The 17,047-nt window shown below is 37.5% G+C and overlaps 1 protein-coding gene across 1 annotated transcript in view; it reads left to right on the forward strand.

The window, feature by feature from the left end:
* The window catches only part of LOC147572642 (uncharacterized), a 319,037-nt gene that overhangs the window by 294,359 nt on the left and 7,631 nt on the right, over positions 1-17,047 (forward strand). Inside the window, exon 8 of the mRNA XM_086694156.1 lies at positions 16,090-16,205. The gene's annotated coding sequence lies outside the window, so the exon portion shown is untranslated. The remainder of the gene's footprint in view (positions 1-16,089; positions 16,206-17,047) is intronic.

A 17,047-nucleotide genomic window follows, 5' to 3' on the forward strand; every position in this document is an offset into this window, starting at 1 on the left:
GCTTAGACTTATTTACCACTTTGGATGATAGTCACAAGAAACTTATAAATAAACCTGTAAAATTAGCAATAAAATAAAATGAATTTCATGTCTTTTTTCCAGATCTTGGGTATGATGCTTAACTTTTAAAAATTGAAACAAAAGTTGACTTCTGAAAGTCCATACGACCCATAGTTTTCAGCACCAATAAGCATTTGAATTAATACTAATACTGCCATTATAAAAACATTTTAGAGGCTATTTCAGATGAAGAGACTTTACAGTTTGCTCAGCAAATGTTTTTAACAACTATAAAAAGTTCCATCTTGATTTTCTCTAATTGGCATCCTTTCTTATTGTCAATGCAAATATTTTAACTTTTATAAAATATAATAAAAAGCCTCAAACAGGTGTGTAGTGTTTTCCATTTAGAGGGTAATAAAGGATTGCAAATATTAGACTGTTAATCTTTATATGCTCATGAGAGAATTATTGTGAAATCCGAAACTTAATTTCAGTTCTAGGCAGGATATCTTGAAGTTACAAGTGAATTGCACTGGGTCAAAATGAGCATACACAGCCTTGAAGTAGGTTAAAAAAAAAAAACTATTGAGGCTCCTGGGTGGTTCAGTCAGTTGAGCATCCAACTCTTGATTTGGGCTCAGGTCATGATCTCACAGTTCATGGGTTTGAGCCCTGCACTGGGCTCCTCGCTGTCAGCAGATTGAGATTATCTCTGTCCCCTCTCTTTGCCTCTCCCTCTCTCCCTCTCTCTCACTCTCTCAAAATAAATAAATAAACTTAAAAAATATATTATGCAAAATTTTTCCTTGAACTTATACGTCTTACCAAACCATGGCTATAACAATAAAAACAACTGCTACTTATTGAGTAAAACGACATACTAGTTACTGTATCAGGCATTTCAAATATACTTATCCATTTTACCTTCAAAATATATGCCATAAAGTAGCATCTCTGTCCCCATTTTATAGATAAGGACACAAAGGCTTTATAAGTTTCAGTAACTTGCCCAAAGTCACACGGCTTGTGAGTATCAACCTAAGATTCACACTACTGTTTGCAGTCTCAGTAAATGGAAAATATGGGCTTGATCTAGCTATGCCTGCAACTAGCTAAATATCTGTAAATTAGGCAGATAATGATAATTAGTGCTGGAAGAAAGATCTGGTCCGAGTCCTCACTTTATACAGGGAAAGTGATAAACTCAAGGCCAGACAACTAATTTTTGGTAAAGCTTTTGATTGGAACACTGAAGACTTGCTTCATTTGGTGCTCTTTTCCACTGTTTCCTTAGACAAAACAAGTCAGCAGCATGAGTAGGTCCATCACAGGACATGGCCTTTTCTTAAGTCAAGTGAGCCAAGACTATGGATGTTCCCTGGCAATTACTTTCCCCCAGGACTTTAGGAATGTTTTATGTAATGTGTCCTCCTGAAAGTGGTCTGTAAGTCATGGAATGGAGTTGGATGGAATATTAGAATTCTACCGAACTCACTCATTCATTCTTGGATAAGGAAATTCTATCCAATTCTATCCAAGTAGTTTTCTCTAAGGTCACACACCATTTGGCAGTAACAAGGCCTTGCCCATTCTACCACATTGCTTAAACGTTTGTATTGAGAAAGAGAGGGAGGAGAAAAGGAAGAAAAAGGATGGTTTATAGTTCCAGGGCATTTTTTCTTCTAAAGATATCATTATGAATTATTTTTTTACAGTGGAAAATCCTTCTCTGAAGGGAATAATCCACCCCATTTGTATCTTTTTTGTTTTCCCTATTTTGAACCTAATGGATTCATCCTATACCTCAATATTTGTTCATGGAAACATGGATCATTATCCTGTAAATAATCCATGAAATTTTACATTCAAATCTTAATTGTCCAAACCTTTCTTTCTTCAAAAACTTGAGTATGTAAACCTGTGATAATAATAATTCACATGAATTAAGCAGAAACTTGCCAAATGGTTTCTGAGTCAATGAGCATTACATATTAACAAGGTGCAAATCAGGTTAAACCAACAAGTCCACTTCTCCAGAGTCCAGCTTTGTTTACGCTTCCCTGTTGGCAAGAAAAGTGGAACAAAGCTGTGTTTCATATGTGTGAAGTAGCCAGACATTGTGAGTATGTGGTAACATGAGCCTTATCTCTCAGACCATTAGAGATTGGAATAAGCAAAGAAAAGGAAGCTGATAGAAATTGTTACGGTGATTTTGAATTCATTGTGAATACAGTTGTATAAGAGATGTTAGAACTTCTGCCAACTTATCTTGAGGCCACAAGTGTCAGCTGTAATTGATCATGCCAGTGGCCTGAACACAAGAACGCCCAGCTATAAGAAAACACAGGAAAACTCTGATTTAACAGATGAAGTAGAAAGTGATAATTCACATTACCAAATAATTTTTCATTTTGTAAAAGATTATGATAATTGATTCATAATAAGCTTTCTCAGGGTGGCTAATATATAATTTTTAGAAAATTAAAATTGTGCCTCACATGCAAGTATAAAATGAACACCTTTTGAAGATTTCATTCATTCATTTATTAGCGAGGGAATTGGGAAGATGTTAAGACTGGGTCAAAGACGGGCGCCTGGGTGGCTCAGTCGATTGAACGTCCAACTCTTGATTTCAGTCCAGGTCATTATCTCACAGTTTTAAAAGTACGAGTCCTGCCTGGGCTGTGCACTGACAGTACAGAGCCTTCTTGAGATTCTCCCCTTTTCTGTGCCCCTCCTTCGCTCGCACTTTCTGTCTCTCTCAAAACAAACAAACAAACAAACAAACCTAAAAGAAAAAAGAAAAGACTTCAAAGAGCATTTGAAGACTTAAGATACTTATAGGCAATTTAATAAATACATGTTAGGAAAGCATTACTGAACTAGATACAAAAAACTGGCTAATATCCTACAGGGAAATAACCATCACCTTTGGGATTATCAGTTTTGCAAAACACATTATTTGCATCTTTACTGGACAAAAGCCTATACATTTTATGATAACATCACAGGTCTAGGACCTGTAATCAGCAGTAAACAGTAAATTAAACAATGACATCTCCTACGTAATCCTCGGATGGGCTTTCAAGTGTATGATACCGACAGAACTTGCCATCTACATTTTTTTTTCCTTTTTCCAGTTTTGGATACTTTCCGTTAAGAAGGCATTTAATTTTTAAAAATTAATTGTATGATATTTTTAGTAATCTAGACATGACATAAACATGTATATAATGATATGGAAAAGGAACTGAAATTATTAGATAAAATAAGTGTGTACAGAAGAATGGAAAGTATTTAGAGGAACCCTTTGAGATGAGACAACATGGACTGAAGACCCCCTTGGATTTACTACTACTATTTATCAAATGCTCACTGTGTGTCAGTCATAACTTCAGATGTTTTATAAGTACTGTACCTAATACTCCTATAATGACCCTGAAAATAACTCGTATGGTAAGACAACTGATAATAAGAGAGCTGGACAACTTATCTGAGGTCATATAGCTAACTGGGTAGAAGAGCCCTGGTCTAAACCATCCATTTTTGTGTTCCAAGCTTCTGCTTTATAGAGGTTACTCTGTACTCTGCCACTTGTCAGCATTTCATTATGGGGGTAAACATCTTAGCATTTCCCACATTTAATTTTAAGCACAAATACTGACTCTCAATACTTGTCTTGGTATGATACCTGGAGCTGATATTTAATGGAGATTTACTGATGGCCACTGGGCAAGTGCCTTGTTCTTGCTTATTTAATCAACACAACACATCCATGAGGGAGATTAAAAAGCACCTGTAGGGGGCATCTGGGTGGCTCAGTCGGTTGAGCATCCAACTTTGGCTCAGGTCATGATCTCATGGTTTATGAGTTTAAGCCTTGCATCGGGCTCACTACTTACTATCAGTGAAAAGCCTGCTTCTGATTCTCTTTCTCCCCCTCTGTCTTTGCCCCTCCCCTGCTCGCTATCTTGCTGTCTCTCTCTCTCTCTCTCAAAAATAAACATTAAAAAAAAAAAAAGAGCTTAGGGTCTCCTGGGTGGCTTAGTCGGTTAAGCATCTGACTTCAGCTCAGGTTATGATCTCACAGTTCAGGGGTTAGAGCCCCAGGTAGGGCTTTGTGCTGACAGCTCGGAGCCTGGAGCTTGCTTCAGATTCCATGTCTCCCACTCTCTCTGCCTCTCCCCCACTTGTGCGCGTGCACGCGCGCTCTCTCTCTCAAAAATAAACATTTAAAAAAAGATTTAAAAAAAAGAGCTGAGCCTTTTGAGCTAACTTATTAAACAAAAAAAAGCACCTTAGTTTACAGACAAAACACTATGATAGTTAACAAAATCACTATTTGTTCTAATTTAGGAATCTCCAAATGTCTGGTGGCATAGTGTATCTGCAAAATAGAGTGTCTTCCCCTTTCAGAGTTTATAACCCATGAGAGACTATGTAATGTAAGAACATATTGACATTTATAAAACTATGCAAATATTGAACAGAAAGTTAGATTAAACAGAGATGTGAATCATGTACCATTAATAGCTTTCCTAAAGCACTGTGAACATATCATTGAGATAAATGTATCATTGGCAACTTCTAATTTTTTGAAAATCATTTTCTTGCTTTATTATTATGATAGTGCAGAGATTAGTTCAATAATTGGGACTTTCTGACTCCTGGCCCTCAATTCAGGAAGTGGTGTTATGTATCCTAAAGTCCTTCCTTCCTTCTTTCCCCTCCTCCTCCTCCTCCTCCTCCTCCTTAATCTCTTGGCAAGAAATTTGTTGGCAGGACAAAATACTTGAGAAACACAAATTTTTCAAATTCATATTTTGTTTTCTACTTTTTCTGTAGCTAATTATCCCCAATAGTTACCACAGAATTAATCTATTACTGTCCCCTTCCTGCATCTTGCCAGAAGAGAATGTTGGAACTCATGGATACAGATACATAGACACCTATGTTATCGTGGGAAGCTGAGCACATCTGATTGAAGATTTGTGGGGTTTAAATGAATGCATGCATTAATCACCTTGTCTGGCCTTTCTAACCCATTAACTGCAATCTACCTATCTATTCTATGTGTCTATTGGTGTGAGAATCTTACTGGATCAGTGCATTGGACAATCACAGAATCAGGAAGGACCTTTAGGGATCATCATGTCCAAATTCTCTTTCAGTGAAGTTATCTCTTTTTTTTTTTTTTTTTTTTAAATTTTTTTTTTTTTTCAACGTTTTTATTTATTTTTGGGACAGACAGAGACAGAGCATGAACGGGGGAGGGGCAGAGAGAGAGGGAGACCCAGAATCGGAAACAGGCTCCAGGCTCCGAGCCATCAGCCCAGAGCCCGACGCGGGGCTCGAACTCACGGACCGCGAGATCGTGACCTGGCTGAAGTCGGACGCTTAACCGACTGCGCCACCCAGGCGCCCCTGAAGTTATCTCTTTTACAGCATCCCTGCTTTACAACTGTATAATCATAGGGAATTGTCTATGCCTCCTTAGATGCTTAATAACTAAGTGTGTTATTTTCTTGGGCTGCCATGACAAATTATCACAAACTGGGTGGCTTAAAACAACAGAAATTTCTTCTCCCATAGTTCTGGAGACTAGAATACTGAAATGAAGGTGTTGGCAAAGCCACACTTCCTGTGAAGTCTCTAGAGGAGGGTCCCTCCTTGTTAACCTCAGGTTTTGGTCACTCCAGATATTCTTTAATTTGTGCAGCCTAACTCCAATCTCTGCTTCTTTTGGGGTCTCTCTTCTCATGGCTGTCTTCCCCTCTTACAAGGATACCAGTTATATTGGATTAAAGGCCAAACCTAAGGCCTCATCTTAATTTGGTTATATCTGCAGAGAGTCTGTTTCCAGATAGGGTCACACTATAGGTACCAGGGGTTAGGACTTTAGCGTATCTTTTTTTTTTTTTTTTTTTGAGGGGAGTGGGGTCATGATTCAATCCATAACACAGTATAACTGAAAGAGGTAAATGATTTGCCTGGGTATGTCCCCTTACTCATGCTTCTGTTCTTGGCTTTTTGGCTAAGAATCCTTCACATCTATTCAGTCCTGAAGCCTAGCCCATCATTCTTTCATTGTGACCCTCTCCACACACCTGCCTGACCTGGTATTGCAGGGAGATCCCAAACCCAGTCTTAACTCAACCATTCCAAGAAGCTTGTTCTATTTTGGGTAGGTTAAATTGCTAAAAGTTCTTTTTTATCTTTGGTACAAAATCTGAGTTAGTGTAGCTTCCAGCCTTTGGTTTTAATTTTTTTCCTGCAGTAACACACGAAACCAATACATCTATTCTTACAAATAATGCCATATTTTTATCACTGTAATTTATAAAGAGATTTCATATTGCCAAATTAAATCTCAGTAGAAATTCTCGTAGATTAACAAAATGAATTGTCTATGGTCATATGACCTTTGAGCTGCAAAACTTGGATTCCTCGAAAGTCATCTGGCTCTAGGGCTGGCTCTTTATATTATGCCTTAATTGTAATTGTCTTCCTTACCACACTTTTAAACATATTTGACCAAACATTTACATATCTTGCTTTCTAGTAGTGTCCTTCTTACTTTTATTCCCAAGATAAACTTTTGTATAAATACTCCAGGAGGTATATATGAGAATGTTCCTGGCAGCACTATTCACACTAGCAAAAACCGAGGAAAACCTAACATCCTATTGAAAGGAGAGTGGACACTAGAGTATATTTATTCAATGGAATATTATTTAGCAGTCAAAATTATTGAACAATTGCAATAAGGATGGATAATATGAATGTAATTTAAATGAAAAAATAAGTTCTAAAAGCATACATTAAATATGATACCCTTTTATAAAGTAAAACATAAAATTAAAACTATACTTTTAAGCTTACTTGAAGATGAGATCTAATTATGAAGGATGAAATGAAAGAATAGATAAACACAACACACAAGAAGATGGTTTAAGTTGAGTGCAACAGGGAAATGCCTGGTGATGACCACATACTGGTACCCAGTTACTACTTCTGTGTAACAAACCACCCAAAACTTAGTGTCATAAAACAACCATTTAATGATGTTCACAGAGTCTATGCATCAGAGATTGGGACAAGAAATGATGTGGATATTTTGGGTTTGCTTCGTGATATCTGAGCTTCAATTGAGCAGACTGGAAGAATGGGCTGAGATTTTGGCAGTTGGGAACTAAAATAATCTGGGGATGTCTAGCTGTTGATGTTGGCTAATGGCTGGAACACCTAAATGTAGCGTCTCCACATGGATTCTCAGTGTGGGCTAATGTGCACTTCTTCACAGCATGATGGCTGCATCCCAAGAGCAAGCATCCTAAGGGAGAAAAGCAGACGTGTGTTATCACCTTTATGATCTAGTGTAGCTGCATAGTCCCTTTGGCCAAACATTATTGGTCAAAGCAGTTACATTGGTCTAGTTTCAAGAGGAGGATACCACTTTCACTGGCAGAATTTCAATACCATACTGTAAGAATGGGAGCTATCTTTGTGGCCGCCTGCCAGAGCCACCTTGTGGCCACTGACAGAAGTGGAAGTAAATTGCTGCCAAGTTCTTATTTTCTTTTAGGCTGGTGTGTTCATGGGATTTTGCTACATCATTAAAAACAGACAAGCAAATAATCAAACATAAAAATAAACAGTTAAGAACATTTGTGGATCAATAAGAGAATGTGTCTTAAACCAAGTATTATGATTACTATATTTTTGTGCCTTTAAGTCAAATAAATAAATAAAAACAAACCTGATGGTTAATATTCATCTCCCTCATCTTGAATGCCCCAGATTTCTCACCATCTTGGTCATGCTCTTCTCAATGGTCTCCATTCAGTCAGCATTTCTGTTAAAGTGTCACATCAGAGGGCAAAGATGGATTCTATCTACAGCAAAATACAGTGGACTGTTTGCTCTTATGATCTGTATAGAATATTTCTATTAATACTATAATTTACATTAACTTTTTTAGGAGCCATCTCACATCATTGGCTCATACTGACCTGAAGTCATTGAAACTTTTGCATTGTTTTTTTCGTGTCATGCCATACTGTTCCATACCCTACCATACCATATTTTTCACATCATTGAATCCAGATTCTCTCATCTTGAATTTTAAATTATTTTCATGAATCTGAAGACATTTACATTTCTCTTTGTTAACGTTTAAATATAGTGCTGCCAATCTGTTTGTTATACTTTTGAAATAAAGTAGAAACCCAGTGTCCTCACCAATTTTGTAACATTCACAAATTTGATGAGTATGCTGATTGTGTTTTGATCCAAGTTGATCAGAGCAGAGCAGAGAGTACAATCCTGATGGGTTTAGCATGACATGATTTGTTTTCAGTGAATCCAGGCTCTCTTTCTTTTTAAAGGGTAAATAATTCATTGACATATTTCTCATTTCAAGAAAAGGTAGATGTTATATTTGCCAGTCTATGGTTTTCAGAATCTGTTTGAATGGATTTCTTCGTTCATTTGTTTACTCATTCATTCATGTTACAGACACTATACTATGTACCGGCAATAAAAAAAGTAAGATGTAGCCTTTGGTTTAAAGACCTCATATTTTGTTTCTCCTGCTCCCCACTCCTTTGAAAATCAGGGCTTCACATATCGTTTGGTCTTCTGGCATAACTCCATCGTTTCCCTTAAAGTACTTAAAATGGGTTCAGATTTATGAATGTTATATTGAGAAGACAAGGATAGGGTAAGAGGGCAGGAAATTGCTACCTTACTGAGGCAAGTCTTTGTGGAGGAGATGGAATTTCAGGAAGTCTTAAAACATTTGATGAATGTTGTTTAAATCTTGACTGAATTTTGTTAGATTTGACATAATACAGAAATATCGTAGAACTTTGAACTAATTATTAAATTTTCCTGAACCACATAGTAAGTGTAAACATTTTTACCATTGTTGGGATAAATCATAGATCTTGAGGACTGGCATGCATCTCACACTAAAACCAGTTTTCTTTTAAAAAGAATGAACCTTATTAAATTTCCCACTTAAAGTTTTATTTTGATATTCTGTATGTGCACGTAATACTAGGCTAGAAAAGCTTCTGGAAACAATGCCTCAGGCATTGAAGAAACAAAGTTTATACATTTTATTGTAGAACCCACTTTTTTCTTCAAGGCAGTAACTTTTTACTGCCTGGTTGTGCTCCATTCTTTTGCTAATAAACCTATAGGGATAAGAAATTGAGATTTTTACTAGAAGTGAGCCAAGTATAACTCTTTCCCCAAACTTAGGTGTTAGCATTGTCATTTCACTACTAACATGGAATTCATTTTACCATTCAATTATTCTTTCAACCCTAAATTTGCCTATCGTGCAAGGTGTGTACATGTGTACATTTTGCTGCCATTTTCTTGCTTATCTGGCCCTTTCCCATTATCTGTCTAACAGTTTCTTCTTTCAGAGAGGACCAGGGAAGAAAAAAAGGTGGTCATGGTTCCCTTTCCTTATTTTTGTTGTTTCTCTTCTCAAAGGTAGTATTGGCCAAATTGAAGGTAGTAAGAAGCATTAGGTTTGTGACAAAGTGGTTTTTCTTAGGGCTTCTTAAAAGCAATTAGTCACTGAGGGATTCTTAAAGAGAAAGGAAATGGGGTAGGATAAAGAAGGTGGAAATGGTGAGGCTCTAGAAATTGTTGCCACAAATCCGAGAACATTTCTTCAATTACTATGCTATTGAATAAAGTCCTGGGCTAACTTCTCTACCTCTGAAGAGAGTCTACTCTTCATGTTATTTTTTTCTGTTGTTGTGGGGAAAGAGGGTGAGGGGACGTGGGGAGCAGAGGCAAGGCCAGGAGGAATGTTGGAGAAGGAAAGGATAAAATGGAGGTAGGGATAGGAAGAGGAGATGGAGGTAGGATGCCGTGTATATCTGTAGGAATTAAAATGAGATTTCTCATTAAATTCCAAACTTGAAGGCAATTTGGGGGAATATATTGATGAGTCTGGCCAATTCCATGCCACATTTTGGTGTTGAGTATTGTAAGGCAACTTTAGAACTTCTGAAATTCTTTACTATGATCGAGAAGGAAGATGGACAATGACTTTGAAATGGCTACTTTATTTGGTCAGTGGAAAGATGAGCAGAGAAAAGTAGGTCATACTGGCAAATTATGGTCCATTGATTAATACATTATCATTTACTAAAATTAAATATGTATTTTCTTTTTGGACATAGCACGAGCTTAAAAACTTGAAAGACGACATTTGCCTTTTAGAAAGCCTCTTCTAGAAGTTGATACATACATTGACTGTTAATATACTAACTAAGGTAAAATTATGGTGGTAAAGTTTCGTTTTTATAACTTATTCTTTTCAAGAGATTCCTCATCTGTTGCCTTTTAGCATATGCATTATTTGTGGTTAACTTTCCTATCCCATGTTTTTATCCTTACTTTGTTTAGTCTCTAACTTACCCTCAGAAGCCTCCCATTGTTGACTGAGGTTTTTAAGACAAGAAACAATTATTTTGTTTCCAAAGGAAATTAATATAAAGGGGTCTCCTATCTTACCAATCTACTTTAGCCCTTTTCCAAATAACAAATCATTTGAGAATCTGTTCAAAGTACGAGCCTTCCCCTCTTAAAAAAAAAAAAAATATATATATATATATATATATATACACACACACACACACACACACATACATACATACACTCAATTTTGCATACAATTCCCGGGCGATAAAATTTCCTTAAAGGTACAGTGATCCCAGCTTAATACACTTTATTTGGGATGCGGGGCAGCAAGGGTAAGAGTGAATTATATTGTTTGGGACTAGACATGGAGATAGGTCTGGTACAGGAACAGCAGCAGACAGGTGTTGTACATCTTTGCACAGAATATCTCTTGATAGTGTGGGAGCTTCTTTAATTAAAATATCATGAGAACAGCTGGCCACCAGCTAGCACTGGCAACACAACAAGAATGTCAATAAATGCATCACAGAAGAAAACTTACAGGCACAGCTGTTTCTAATGGAGACTTTGAGTCTGTAGCCCTACAGACAAGAACTTCAACTTTTCCATTCTGCTCACACTTGCTATAGCATCTTTAATGTTGAAAATAAACTGAGAACTTCCCCAGAATTGTTAAAAATACCACCGAGGGCATTCAGGCTTTGTAAAATGCTGGAAAAGTAGTTAATTCCAGACAACTCTTCACATGTCTCATTGTGAGTCACTGAGAAAACAAAAAAATGAGCCCCAGGACTCATGACTTGGTTGTCTCCTTTAACTAGTAGACCGCAATCCCATTGGCAACATGAGAGGGCTTGGTTCCAGGATGCAATGCCCAAAGTGCAGGGCAGGGAGCACTGGTGAGCATGTAATGGTAGCTCCTGAGGCGAACGCACAATACAATGCATCCAGATGGGTCAGGAATGAGCTCTGGACAAGTCAGAACACGGGACTTCTGGTTTTATTTCCCACATTTGGCAGTCCCCTTTCTCTCCTCTCAGTCTCCTTCTCTTTAAAATGGAACTAATGTCAGAGTGAAGGAAGAGAGTACAGATTAAAGCATTTTGAAACCTGCAAATCCTTAATCTCATGGAAGGCGTTACAATTTCTCCACTTTCACATAAGTGGAAAATGATGGTAAATAACATAAATCCCGCTAGTACCTTTTCTACCATTGGTAACCCACTTTAAAGTCAGCAGAAGCTCTAAAGCAGGCAAAATATGGGAGCTTATATACAGCAGTCCCTCCATATCCTTGGTTTTGAAACTGCTTTCTGCAGTTTCAGTTATGAATAGTCACCTGTGGTTTGGAATCAGGTAATCTTCCTTCTGAGGAATCCTTAGGTCAATAGCAGCCTTGTGCTAGGTGACAATGCCTGCTGTCATTTCCCTCACTCCATCTTATCACGTAGACATTTTGTCATCGTACATCTTCAAAAGAAGGGTGAGTACAGTACGGTAACAGATTTTGAGAGAGAGACCACATTCACGTAACTTTTATTGCAATAAATTATTATGCTTGTTCTGTTTTGTTATGACTTATTATTGTTAATCTCTTACTGTGCCTCATTTATAAATTCAACTTTATCATAGGTAGCTAGGTATAGGAAAAAACATAGTATATATTGGGCTTGATACTGTCTATGATTTCAGGCATTCACTGGGGGTCTTGGAGCACATTCCAAGGAGGGACCACTGTATACATATTCTTATTCTGGTGGGAAAACAAAGGTTTGGAAATTTAAATGAATAGTGTAATTACAACACATTTCCTTGATTTTCTTCTCAAAATGGATGTTCGACATATGTAGAACATAATTTGTTCTACAGTCCCGATTAAAAAGATGGGGCAACTGGGTGGCTCAGTAGGTTAAGCTTCTGACTTCAGCTCAGGTCATGGTCTTGCAGTTCATGGGTTTTGAGTCTGGGACAGGCTGTGTGCCGACATCTTGGAGACTGTAGACTGCTTTGGATTTCGTATCTCCCTCGCTCTCTGTCCCTCCTCTGCTCTTGCTCTGTCTCTCACTCTAGGAAAAAAAAAAAAAAAGTAAACATTAATAAAGAAAAAAAAAGAAAGAAGTTAGCAACTTACCTAAACGGAAAAGGAAAAAAGGAAGAGAATGAAATTTTTGAAAGCCCTTTATGAGCCAGACACGTCACATATTTTATCTCATATAATCCCTTACAACAACACAGGAAGAAAGTAGAGTGTTTCTTATTTTACAGATGAGAAAACTGCAGCTTGGTGACATCAGGCGGCTTTCTTACCACTCAGCTGGGTATCAAATCTAGGATTTAAGTCCAAGTCTGTCCAACTCCAAAGCATATGTTCTCCTACATACCATACCATATTCCACCTTGAGCATTTTATTGTGAAATAAGGATTTATTTCATTAAACATAGTAAAGGAAATAGGCCAATTCATTTACCCATTCAACAAGCCTTTCTTAAATATGTATTATATATACAACACTGAGCTAAGTGCTAGAGACACAAAGATGCAATAAGAGAGCCCTTGTTCACAACAAAACCTTTTTTAAAGGTGTTTATTTATTTTTGGAAGAGACAGAAGGAGAGAGAGAGAGAGAGAGAGAGAGAGAGCGAGCACAAGCAGGGGAGGGGCGGAGAGAGAGGGAGACACAGAATCTGAAGAAGGCTCCAGGCCCTGAACTATTAGCCCAGAGCCCAAAGTGGGGCTTGTACTCGTGAGCCAAAGTCAGATGCTTAACCAACTGAGCTACCCAGGCGCCCAACAAAATCTTCTTGAATTCATCTACATTTATCAAAAAAGAGAAACTCATTTAAAAAAAATGGAAGCAAATCCCAAGCAGATTCAAATCTAACAAAGAGCTTTATTTTATTAAGCCTCTCAGTATATTAACATAGGATCATCTAAAACTAAGTGTCTACAAATATCTTGAGATCCCCATCTCCAAACCTCATGCCACATCTGAAGTTTTAACTGGAACAAGTTCATACACCCCAATGGTCAAAAGAGAGGCATAGTTGTCTATTCTGTGAGCTACTCAAATTTCAGAGCTACCTAGTTAGCAGAAGCCAAGAGAGTCTTGGATGATTAGGTTCAGGGTCAATAAAGTAAGATTAAGATGTCCCTGAATTTTGAACCACTAGGCTGTGAGACAATGTCTTATCACGTCGGTAGAGTTATACTTTAAAAAGTATTTATTTTGGTGTTGATTGTGATTACCATCACTGCCTAGACACTTTGGACTTTGTTTCAGAAGGAATTCCAAATATTACTTATAAGAAGCAAGCCCCAATCTCTTAATGACAAAATGTATCCCCAGTGACTGTGAATAGGGTAAAATGGCAAAACAAATACAATGCTTTTTACTTGAAGGATCTGCCAGCAGAGGGCAATATTAGTTCTCACACTTTTCCTAACACCTCTTCTGATCCTAAACCATTAAGAATAAAATACCTATTTAGTAGAAATCTCGGGTTGTAATTTGTTGTTGTTGTTGTTGTTCCACGCAAATAAGACTAGTCACATAGTAGAAGCAAAGATAAGACATAATGTTGATTATTAAAACTCCAACATCTCTGATAAGAATTAATGAAAACTCTAGAACACTCACAAAAGCTCTACATTTTTGTTGCTTATAATGTGAATGGGAGGTTACCATCTCTTCATGGTATTTTCCTAGTGTCTAACATAGAGAAGGTTCTCCGCGACTGTCCATTGAATGACTTACAAGTAATAAATGCTGATCAAATATACACACACACAGGTTGGGGCAGAAGCTGAGGGTAGGGATGAAAACTTCTCACGCTTCCCTCCCATTTAGAATGCAATCATTTTTTGCACATGGTTTCTCTGAATGCTTCTGTTACCACATTGGAAACTAGTTTCTGGCCTTTCTGCAAGTTTTAGGGCAGCCTTGAATCGATGAGCTTAGTCTTCATAGCTTTGCATTAGTGGAAGACAAATGCTATTCCTGAATTTTCCGTAGGAGAGTTCTGAGGCTTACTTAAGTTGGTAAAGATACTGGATTTGTGAAAAGTTAGATTAGGGAAATTAAAGTATTATTGATTAATTGCTGGTTGGGTGAAATGAGCCACTTGAGAGAACTAAGTCACAAACACCGAGACTATGATTTTCTTTAGGCTGAACTCAGTTGAAACATATAACACAAATTGTGACTCAGTGTGCATGTGTTACACACTGGATATCTCCGAATTTTATTTTGTCAATGTTGGTGTGTAGTTATTTCATCACTGATTATTTGGTGCTTACATAGGATGATAGCAGCAATGTTAGGGGTTTGAATTAGTTGGCACAATGCCATTTTTTTCAACATCTGTTAAATATGGTTCTAATTTTATACTGTTTCAGCATATAGCTAAATATTTAGCGTTAAAAATACCCTTTGGGGATGACTGAATGAGTTTTCATGTTTCCAATAATTCATTGTGCATTTGTGTTTAGAAAAATCAACTTTAAGGCATAAACTACAAGTCCAGTGGGAAGAAACCTTTTTCTGTGCACTCTTGATGTTTAGCTTTTTGGCCAGCCTATAAGTCACAGCAAAAGAAATTTACAGAGATGCTTTCAATGCAGTACAGAAAATCCTCTACTGAGGGACTTGGGATTAGCCGCAGTGTGAGTGGAAGAATTTGGCTAAGATTTTGTCCATCAAATCTCAGCAAAGTTTGCCCACCAGGGTCATTTACAGGCTAATGCAGCTCAAGTTCTGTAAGAAAATAACACACCTGGTCTGTCATCAACAAGGTGTTCTGTTTAAGCAGTTTTTCCAGGGAACGTTTAGGTTTATGCTCCCTTGGCACACTCTCGTACCACGTTGACTAGTGGCTACAAGTCCACAAGCTGGTATTGGGCTGGAGTTGGTCACCAACACCATAGTCAAACTAAGTGGTACACATGCTAATTACTCTGGTTTCATTAGCATGCTGTTCTGATGGAGGTAGTAGTTACAATTTGTTATAGAATTTTTCTCTTTTCAATAATCATGGATCTCTTCCATCCTCAGTGTTTCAGTAGTGACACCATACTTTCTAAGCTTTGCTTAAGCAGCAATGCCTCATTTGCCATATGGCAGTGAGCGACAGTAGCATTATTGCTTTAGGGTACATTTTCAATGTTTATTTATGCTATATAATGCCTTTAGTCTGATTTCCAAAAGGCCCAATAGAATTTCTTTCAGATGTTCAGTCTTTTAAGATATGACTCTGCTGGTAAAATACACTCACGAATTACCATGAACTATTTAATTCATTTTATTTTGTGAATGGCAAATGACTAATAAAAATTAGTTGGATTTCTTGATGCTATCATAGTCATGCCTCATTAAAAATGGTTTGGGGGCTACTTTTGCTATTTGTTTTATAAATAGCCTTTTTATTTTACAATGGTTTTAGATTTATGGAAAAATTGTGCAGATAGTACAAAAAGTTCCCTTATGCTCTTTAGCCATTTTCCCCTAGTATTAACATCTTTCATTGTTCTGATAGATTTGTTACAACTAGTGAACCAATATTAACTAAATATTAACTGAATTCCACCACACTTGGTTCATGTTTGCTCAGCTTTTGCCGAATACTCCTTTCCTGTTCTAGAATCCCATCCAGGGTAGCATATCGCACATTAGGATTCTCTAGACCATGACAAGAAGTCTTGAGGCTATTCTTGGAAGGAAGACGACAGATGGTTTTCTCATCACGTCATATCCAGAGTATGTGCTATCAACTAACTTCTCATTGTTGATGTTAACTTTGATCACGTGGTGGAGTTAGCACTGGCCAGGTTTCTCCCCTGTAAAGTTATTACCCCCCTTTCTTTACTGTATTCTTGAGGGGTAGTCACTATGTGCAGCCCACGTTTGAGGGGTGGGTATTTATCTTCCATGTTTTTGACATGGGGTTATGTACCTATATTAGTTAGAACTCTTCTGCATAGGAGAAGGGTCATTTACTTGTTTATTTGTTCAGTATTTGTATCCTAATGGGCTCTGCGATATTTATTTCACACTGTGGATTATAATCAATGTTTTTTTTTTTTAACATTTATTCATTTTTGAGAGACAGAGACACAGCATGAGTGTGGAAGGGGCAGAGAGAGGGAGACACAGAATCCGAAACAGGCTTCAGGCTCTGAGCTGTCAGCACAGAGCCTGACGCGAGGCTCGAACTCACAAACTGTGAGATCCTGACCTGAGCCGAAATCGGACGCTCAACCGACTAAGCCACCCAGGCGCCCCTTGATGTTTTGTTATTTTGTTGCTCATAAATTGTTCCAGATTTGACCACTGGGAGTTCTTTCAGTTGGCTTCTACTGGATCTCACAAACTGTGGGATCATGACCTGAGCTGTGATCAAGAGTCGGATACTTAACCAACTAAGCCACCCAGGTGCCCCAACATTGGCTTCCTTTTTACTTACATTAAAAAAAAAAACCCACAAAACTGGATTTTTAACTGAGTGTAGGCTGAAAATAAATAGGAAACAAAGAAAGAAAATTGGTTTTCATGATATATTCCCTTATATCCTTAGAGGAACCTGGAATTAGTTATTTTAT

The sequence above is a fragment of the Puma concolor genome, chromosome E4 (genome assembly GCF_028749965.1).
Source record: "Puma concolor isolate L17-30 chromosome E4, mPumCon1.1.hap2, whole genome shotgun sequence".
Taxonomy (NCBI): domain Eukaryota; kingdom Metazoa; phylum Chordata; class Mammalia; order Carnivora; family Felidae; genus Puma; species Puma concolor.